Source organism: Meles meles, chromosome 9, assembly GCF_922984935.1.
Source record: "Meles meles chromosome 9, mMelMel3.1 paternal haplotype, whole genome shotgun sequence".
NCBI classification, from domain to species: domain Eukaryota; kingdom Metazoa; phylum Chordata; class Mammalia; order Carnivora; family Mustelidae; genus Meles; species Meles meles.
The window spans coordinates 51,964,963-51,974,480 of record NC_060074.1 but is presented as its reverse complement, the minus strand read 5'-3'; the positions used below and the strand labels follow the sequence as shown (position 1 = coordinate 51,974,480).

Below are 9,518 nucleotides of genomic sequence, written 5' to 3'. Positions count from 1 at the left end.
GTGCAAAAACATTATTTAAATCTCAACCTCTGGAAACACTGAAGGGTGAACTCTCTTGGACAACTTGTCTACAGTCTAGAAGAGAGGCAGTGATTGTGAATAAAGTACCTTGAATTGAAGTGGTCCACAGACGCTACCCTCTTAGCTACTTCATCTTTACTGAGCCAGCTTTCTTTCACTGCTCGTGTTTTCGTGTTGATATCACAAATTATATGTTCCAGAAGCACTAAAGTATGAGCTTAGTTTTTAGCAATAATTTGTTAAAGGCTGAAGAACTGGCATTTACTAAAAAGAAAAAAAAAGTAAATCATTAACTTTGTTATTTACCCTTCTGAGAACATTGCTTCTGTATAATACATTAAGAATATGCTTCAAAAAAATAGCTTATAAATGAGAGGTCAACATACTGAAGCAAATCATCTAATTACTTCATGTCACAGAATAAGAAACGTTTTAATTTCCATATTTTATCCCTGGATTTGAATCATTTTGAGACTCTCAGGAATAATGCACAGTTATTTGACCAAAGAAAATGATAATAAAAGAAGTAAATCAAACATTTCAAAGTTCTATTAATAAATTATATCCTTTGCTGAGAGAACACAGTTCAACTTAATATTCCATTTAAATATTTAGTTACTTCTGAAAAATGTTTAAGACAAATAAATTGCTATAGTTCATAATACAGTGAAGTGTACTTGATAGTCGCTAAGAGTATATCTTAAACCTTCCCACTACACACACATGCAAGCTAACCTGAGGTGATGGTTAATTATTTTGATCTTATAAATCATTCAGGGTGTGTGTGTGTGTGTGTATACATCAAATCATCATGTACACTCTCAATATATATGATTACATCTGTCAATAATTCCTTAATTATTCCTTAATAAATTTAGAAAAAAATAATTCTAATGTATCTTCTTTGTCTATTTCTTGATCTCCCTTTATCATTAATTTGCTCTGTGTGCATGTACATGCATGTTTTAATTATTAGCATGTATTTGTTGCTAGGGCTGCCACTAAAAATATCACATACTGTCTGTCATAAAAACAAAAACAAAAACAAAACAAGAGTCATATACGTGTCATATACATTATTATATACATATACATATTAAGAGTCATGTACATTATTTTTTTGCACTTTCAGAATCTGGAAGTCCAAAATTATGGTGCCAGCAAGGTTAGATTCCTCTGAGGACTCCCTCCTTGGCTTCCAGATGGCCATTCTCTTAAAACTTTTATATATTTGTTCCACTGTGTGTGGGCATTCTTGGTACCTCTTTCTCTTCTTACAAGGACACTAGTCATACTGGATTAGAGACCTAGTCCAACAGTCTCATCTTTTTTTATTGTGTTATATTAGTCACCATATAGTACATCATTATTTTTTGATGTAGTGTTCCATGATTTATTGTTTGCGTGTAACACCCAGTGCTCCATGCAATCTGTGCCCTCCTTAATGCCCATCACAAAGCTCACCCATCCTCCTACCTGCCTCCCTTCCAAAACACTCAGTTTGTCTCCTGGAGTCCCATGCTCGCTTGGACGAATAAACATTGTTAAAATGTCCATGCTGCTCAGAGCAATCTATACTTCCAACACCATCCTGATCAAAATACCAATGGCATTTTTCAAAATGCTGGGACAAACAATCCTAAAATTTGTACAGGACCAGAAAAGACCCTGAATTGCCAAGGAAATGTTGGAAAAGGAAAACAAAGCTGGGGGACATCACATTGCCTGATTTCAAGTTATATTTCAAAGCTGTGATCACCACGACAGCATGGTGTTGGCACAAAAACAGACACATAAAGCAATGGAACAAAATAGAGAGGTTCCAGTTATGGAACCTCAGCTCCACGGTCAACTAATCTTCGACAAAAAAGGAAAAAATATCCAATGAAAAAAAGACAGTCTTTTCAATAAATGGTGCTGGGAAAATTGGATAGTTATATACAAGAGTGAAACTCAACCATTCCCTTACACCATACACAAAGATAACTCTAAATAGACGAAAGACCTTAATGTGAAAGACCTCAACCCATCAAAATTCTAGAGGAGAACATAGGCAGTAACCTCTTCAACATCAGCCAAAGCAACTTCTTTCAAGACATGTTTCGAAAGGCAAGGGAAACAAAAACAAAAATGAACTTTTCGGATTTCATCAAGATAAAAAGCTCCTGCACAGCAAAGGAAACAGTCAACAAAACAAAGAGATAACCCACAGAACAGGAGAAGATATTTGCAAATGACACTACAGACAGAGGGCTGATATCCAAGATCTATAAAGAACTTCTCAAACTCAACACCCCAAAAAACAGTATCAAGTCAAAAAATGGGCAGAAGACATGAGCAGACACTTCTCCAAAGAAGACATACAAATGGCTAACAGACATCTGAAAAAGTGTTCATCATCATTAGCCATCAGGGAAATTCAAATCAAAACCACACTGAGATACCACATTACACCAGTGAGAATGGCAAAAATCTACAAGGCAAGAAACAACAAATGTTGGAGAAGTTGTGAAGAAAGGGGAGCCCTCTTACACTGTTGTTGGGAATCTATCAGTCTCATTTTAGCTTAATCACCCCTTTAAAGATCTTATTTCTAAATATGCCTACATTGTGAGGTGCTGGGGGTTAGAGCTGCAACATAAATTTTAAAGAGACATAATTCAGCCCATAACAGTCACTTTGCTTCTTTTTGGATATGAAATATATAAATAAGAAATATTTTCATACCATCCTATCTTGATTGTTATAATAGTGCAGGAGGCATAGCTCAAGGAGAAAGATCTGATTTGGAGAGGGCATTTAATCAATATTCATTAAATAAATGAATGACTGGATCCAACACATGGACATATTTTGTAAATTAGTATGTATATGTTCCACAGGTTTCTCAAATTCAACCTCAACAAATCTCAATTCCTCTCCTTCTCACAAATCCTTTCCTGCTCCAACCACTGTCCCAGCCAGAATGCTTCATCTCCCCATCTCCTTTCCTCTCCCTGCCAGTGAGTCATCACTTCTTGCAGGTGCTACCTCATTAACAGGCCTTCAACCCATGCATTCCTCTTTATTTGTGTCACAAAGTTTACCTCCCATATCATTGCAACGCACTTGTATCAGCCATACGAAGCACAAAACTTCATTCTCCATATTGATAGTCATCTTACTTGCTCTTTGGCTAAAATTCAATTGTTCCATTGTTCTTAGCATGATTCCTAAACTTCTTTCAGGGCCCTAAATGACCTCGTTTTTTCCCTAACTTTTTCATGTCTCACAACTTTCCACTTCATAACCCATTGCCCCATGATACTGAATGACATGCAAGTCTTCAAATTGACCATGTGCTCTGTCTCTTTTAACCATTACCTAGTGTTCCTTTCTTTCTTTTTCTTCCAACGTTCAGTTTCCTTTACTGACGCCTATCTCCCGGAAGGACAGGTTCAGGATGGTAGGTGATGGCAAGAGATGTTCACTTGAAGATCTTTTCCAACTGAATGCTTTGCCCACATGCTATAAGTTCCCCTCCCAGGAAAAGAACTCTGAAACCAGTGTCAGGGTCTCCTCACTGCCAGGATCCAGTTTCTGCCATGTATATGACTCTTAATCCACCTGCCAGTCTGGACTCAACAGAAGAGCAAGATCCTGGACTTAGAAGACCCAGACCAGCTGCTATTGTTGACTCCAAAGGGAGTGACACGGGCAAAAGCATTCTTCCTTGGTTTGTCCAACCTCTAGAACATCCCAGTGGTGAGGTTGTAGCTCATGAAGGTCTGGGTGAGCTCTCCAGGGAAGCAGTACTCAGAATAGCACAGAGACCAGCCATCCTTAGCAAAGTGATCCCAAACATAGGGCAGCACCACAGAGAGGGTGTCCTCACTGGATTTTTGCACTTAAATTCAACCAATACAAAGGTATTCTTGGGCAGGTGAGCAAAGGGATCCTTGGCCTTTGGCTCAATAGTCAGCACCTGCTCACAGTCATCCATCTCCTCCTCAGGAGCAGGGACCGTAGTCTTTTTCTCCTCTTTCCACTCAGCCTGGGGCTTCTGCTTCTCTTCTCAAGAACCCTTCTCTTTCCATGGGGTAACCTTTTCAGGATGGCTCTCTGCAAATTTTAACCTCGACCTGGGCCATCTTCTCATACAGAGTTTCACCTCTCCCAAGATAGCCCCAAGCTGGGGCTGGTTAATGCAGGGGAGGAACCAGTGGCTGGTGTCAGGGAAGGTCTGGTGGAAAGAAGGCTCCAGGACCTTTTTATAGAGCCACAACAGGGTGCAGACAACTGTGACATCAGCCAGTGTCACACATTCGCCCACAGGAAAGTCCTTGTCTTTAAGTGAGCATCCAGTAGCCCCAGACTTTGCCTTACTTCCTCCTTTACATTCTCTATCGCCTGCATCTTGTGGTGCACAATGCCCAAAGTGGGGAACACCCAGGTACTGACTGGGGTCACTATGTCACTGTCAGCAAAGCTCACCTTTGAGCTTTGCTGCCTCTGGAGTACCTCCCCACAGCTCTTTATTGCTCACAGAGTAGGCACTGGCATTGCTGTCAAACACACAGAAACTATTGTCACCCTTAAATGCTGGAAACTTGCTGACAGGAAATTTACAGAGAAATTTGGGGGTGTGGTTGATTTGGCCAACGTGGAAGTGGGGGTTGCAGAGAGTACATGGACCTAAGCCCCATTGTACTGAGCAGCAATGAGAGGCCTGAAGGTCCTCCAGTTTTCAAGATATATGCACAGGGTGCCGGCTGCCACGGTGATTCCACACATAAAAAGCTATTCCTTTCTTAATCTAGAACATTCTTCCCATATGCCTCTCACCTTTATTTGCAACTATCAAAATCCCATTTGAACCCGGGGACTCAATTAAAAGGTCACTTCCTATGTAAAGTCTCAGTTGAACACAGAGTCTGAGAGCTTCTTCTATTTTGCTCTGACTAGAGGCTGGTTAAAGGAAAACTAAAAAAATTTATGACTATTACAAACATAAAAAGAACTCAATAAAGTGGCTGGGTTCAAAATTAAGGTAGCTGGGTCAAGAATCACTAGGTTTCAAATATGTAAATCAATTAATAATAGAAGGAGACATTTACAGTAACTTAACAACTGTGCAATATATCTAGGGTATCAAGAACTGTAAAAAAAAAAAAACCTCTCAAAGAAAACTTAAAAAAAATACTAGTGGGAAATACAAATGAAGACTTGAACAAGTGGTTAGAGTACTATATTCATGAGTAAGTGGACTCTAAGATTTCACTTATCCCTAAATTAATCTACACATTTTATATTTGCTCAATAAAAATAACAGTATTATGTTCTTAATTTGATAAACTTTCAAAAAGTCAAATAGAAAATAAATCAGAGAAAAATAGCGACAAAAACTATAGGAAAAAAATGAGTAATACCTCATTTCTTTTTTTTTTTAATTTATTTATTTGACAGAGAGAAATTACAAGTAGGCAGAGAGGCACGCAGAGAGAGAGGAGGAAGCAGGCTCCCTGTCAAGCAGAGAGCCCGACGTGGGACTCAATCCCAGGACCCTGAGATCATGACCTGGGCCGAAGGCAGAGGCTTTAACCCACTGAGCCACCCAGGCACCCTAATACCTCATTTCTAATATCATAAGACATACCAGATGAATCATAGATTTGAATGTAATATTTGAAGTTGTGAAAGGAGTTTTTTTCATGCCTGGAACAGCTATGGCCCATGGTTCCAAGAAGCATCTGAAGCAGACAGCAACTCTAAAACACTGTAAGTTAGATAAACTGATATGTTAGCTCCTTAACCATCTCCAAGTTGCCATTGTCTGAGAGACTGTCTCCCTTTCATCATTTTCCTAAAGAATAGGCTTAAGTATGCCCTAAAAGAAGATAAAGTAAGGAAGATAAACATGTAATGTTTCATTCGTGCCAAGGTCCAAACTGATTTAACTTACATGTTGGTTTTATGGATGTCCCAAGTGGTAATAAGACTGAAGAGAATTTCGGTCTAATCTGTGACACCAAGAGTCACTTTGCTATTCATTGTATTTCATCTGAGGAGGGCAAGTCCAAGTTGTGCAAAGTGACAAAGATTCTTGTGGAAACAAAAGGAATCCTTCATCTAATGACCCCTGATGTTCACACCATCAACTACCCTGATCCCTTCATCATTCATATTGATTTGGAGACTTGAAAGTTTACTGAGTCCATCAGGTTTGACACTGGTAATTTGTATATGGTAACTGAATGCGTTAACCTGGGAAGAATTGGTGTAATCACCAACAGAGAGAGACCCGGAGTTCTTTCAGTATAGTTCACATGAAAGATACCAATAGCAACAAATTTGCCATCCAGCCCTCCAACATTTTTGTTATTGGCAAAGACAATAAGCCATGGATTTCTCTTTCCCATGGAAAGGGTATCTGCCTCACCATTGCTGAAGAGAGAGAAAAGACACTGGTAACAAAATAGAACAGTGGGTGAATTGGTGTCTTGGTGATGACTGGAATTCTCTACACTTAATTAAAGATAATGCACCATTTAAAAAAAAGTGGTAAAAGAAAACATGATGCACTTTATACAATACTTGTATGAAAATGTCCTTTGAAAGTATGACAAATTCGTGAAACCAGTAAAGAAAATATTTTGGGAAAAAAAAACACAAGACTTTCTATATATAAAATTCACTAGAGGTAATATCCCAGGTAGAAAGAAATAGTTCACCCAAATTGAGTGATTTGAGGAAGGTTGAATGAAAGGACAAAGCAAAGTGTAGGATTATTAGGAAAACACCAGATTAGTGCATTGCTTAAAAACTGGTACTAGCAGGGTATATAATTTTTTTTAAGCCTAAAGAGGTGAGGGAAGAGCAGCTGCTGGACTCAGATAAATTTTTCGGAGAGCTGGCTAGCAGAACATAATCCTACAGGAATACAGATACCCTTCAGGGATGGAGGGAGGAAACCAGGGTTATAAATTTGCTCTCCTCCCTTCCTTTACTCTTCTGTGCCAGTACTCCTAATTGGTGGAACTTAGGTCAACCCATAGAGTTCATTCTCTTGAGGCATAAAACCTAAAAAATACAGCAACTAAAATTAAGAATAATGGGCTTATTAGATTAGACACAACAAAGATCACTGTAAAATAGAATAATAAATCACTGTAAAATTCTAGATTGAAACAAAGAAGGGGTGAAAAATCAGAAAAGAGTGAGAGTTATGTTTCACACTGTTAAATCTTCTAAAAGAAAAAGAGGTTAGAGAGTATATGACAGAAGCAACAATTGAAGATATGCTATCCAAGAATTTTCAAAAATTAATGAATGAAAAAAATGGTGTTGGGAAAACTGGATATCTGCATGCAAAAGGATGAAGTTAGACCTCTACTTGATACCATATATTAAAAAAATTAACTCAAAATGGATAAAAAACCTAAATAGTCCTAAGACCTAAAAACTGTAAAACTCTTCGAAATAAACATAGGCAAAAATCTTTGTGACATTTGATTTGGTGGTGATTTCCTGGATGTAATGCAAAAAAGCACAAGAAAAACAGATAAACTGGACTACATCAAAATTAAAACTTTTATATATCAAAAGACATTATCAAAAGAATTAGATGCAACCCCCAAAGTGGGGAAAATATTTGCAAATCATGTATCTTATAAAGGGTTAATATCCAAGTAAAGAATTCCTACCAACTCAAGAAAACGAAGAAAACATAACTGAATTTAAAAATGGAAAGGCTTGAATAGACCTTTCTCTAAAGAAGATATACAAATGGATAATAAGACATGAAATGATGCTCAACATAGCTAATCATTAGGGAATGTAAATTAAAACCACGTGAAATGCCACTTCACACCCTTTAGGATGGCTATTATCAAAAACACAGAAAATAACAAGTGTTGGCAAGAATGTGGTGAGATTGGAAGTCCTAGTACTGGGAATGTAAAATGGCTCAGCTGCTATGGAAAATGTCATGGCAGTTCCTCAAAAACTAAAAATGGAATTACCATATGATCCAGCAATTCTACTTCCAAAATAATTGAAAACAGAGTCTTAAACAGATATTTGTATATCCACATTCATAGTAGCACTATTCACAATAACTAAAAGGGGGAAGCAACCCAAGTGTCTACTGACAGATGAATGGATAAACGAAATGTGGTATATACATACAATGAATATTATTCAGTGTTAAAAACGAGGAAATTCTGACACATGTTACAATATGGGCTTTAAAGGCATTATCCTAACTGAAATAAGCCAGACACAAAAGGACAAATACTGTATGATACCATTAAATGAGATGCTTAGAATAGCCAAATTCATAGATATAGAAAATAGAATTGTGGCTGCCAGGGACTGTGAGAAGGAGGATATGGGGATTTATTGTTTAATGGATATGGAATATCAGTTTGCAGCTATGAAAAAGTTTTAGAGATGGATGGTAGTGATTGTTGTATAACAATGTGAATGTACTTAAATGCCTATAAACTGTACAATTAAAGTGGTTAAAATGGCAAATGTTCATTTCTGAAAAATACAGTTTTATAAAGAAGTAAGTTCTCCACAAACTGGCCTACGGATACAATGCAATCTCAATCAATATTATACATAGGGTTGCTCAGGTTAGGGGAAGGACAAACAACTAAGACTAGGTGGGTAGATGAGGCTGAGTGCATCCGAGGGGCCACAGAAATTGAATCTTGTATTTTGAGAAAAATGAAAATTAAGCTTTGCAATTTCTATGTCTTAGCACAAGTGTGTAATATGTAGTAGGAGTGTCATAATACTTTTTTAAATAATTAGAAATATTTTTAATAAATATATTTTGCTTTTCTTAGTCAAAAGGGATGTCATGTTTGTGTATCTTATGACCCAACTTTCTTTCTTGTTCCAATTATTTTCATTGCCCAGGGAGCAAAGATTGCCTACAAATGATGAAGCAAAAATACATACATACACAACCCAAAAAGAAAAACGGGAAAAGACTATGAGCTGACAATTCAAAAAAGAAAAAGAGAATGAGCAATAATCATATGAAAGCCTTATCAACCTCAGACATAAAATTAAATGGCTTGAATTAAAATGTTCATTTATTTTTACTGCCTTATGCAACTCCACTAAAATAACAGTAAGTGGGTATCACTGGAAAAGAAAGCCACAGTCAATGAATGATATCCATAAATATTTATAAGATATATTGTTGAAGTGGACACATTATGGTTACTAACATAAAATTGTAAAAAGACTATAAGCCTCAATACGAGCACAGATGATGCCTATAACAGAGAACACTAATTCAGCAAGTAAAACCTATAAAGGCTCAGAATAGAAGCACCATTTATTTCCAGAGGAGATGAACAATGGGATGAAAAGAAGAGTGGCCAATTTAAAGTGAGCATAAAATGGAGTTAAAGGTCTCCTTTGCTTCCCTGCCAACTCCCTGTGGGGAAACCAAAAGCTTTTTTTGGGATAAATGGAACTATAGAAACTCTGGATTCAGA

At 37.3% G+C, this 9,518-nt stretch overlaps 2 pseudogenes; one reads left to right on the top strand and one right to left on the bottom strand.

The window, feature by feature from the left end:
* Positions 1 to 3,417: 3,417 nt before the first annotated feature.
* LOC123950406 lies at positions 3,418 to 4,794 on the bottom strand (annotated as a pseudogene).
* Positions 4,795 to 5,726: 932 nt separating this feature from the next.
* LOC123951174 lies at positions 5,727 to 6,491 on the top strand (annotated as a pseudogene).
* The last annotated feature ends 3,027 nt before the right edge of the window (positions 6,492 to 9,518 follow it).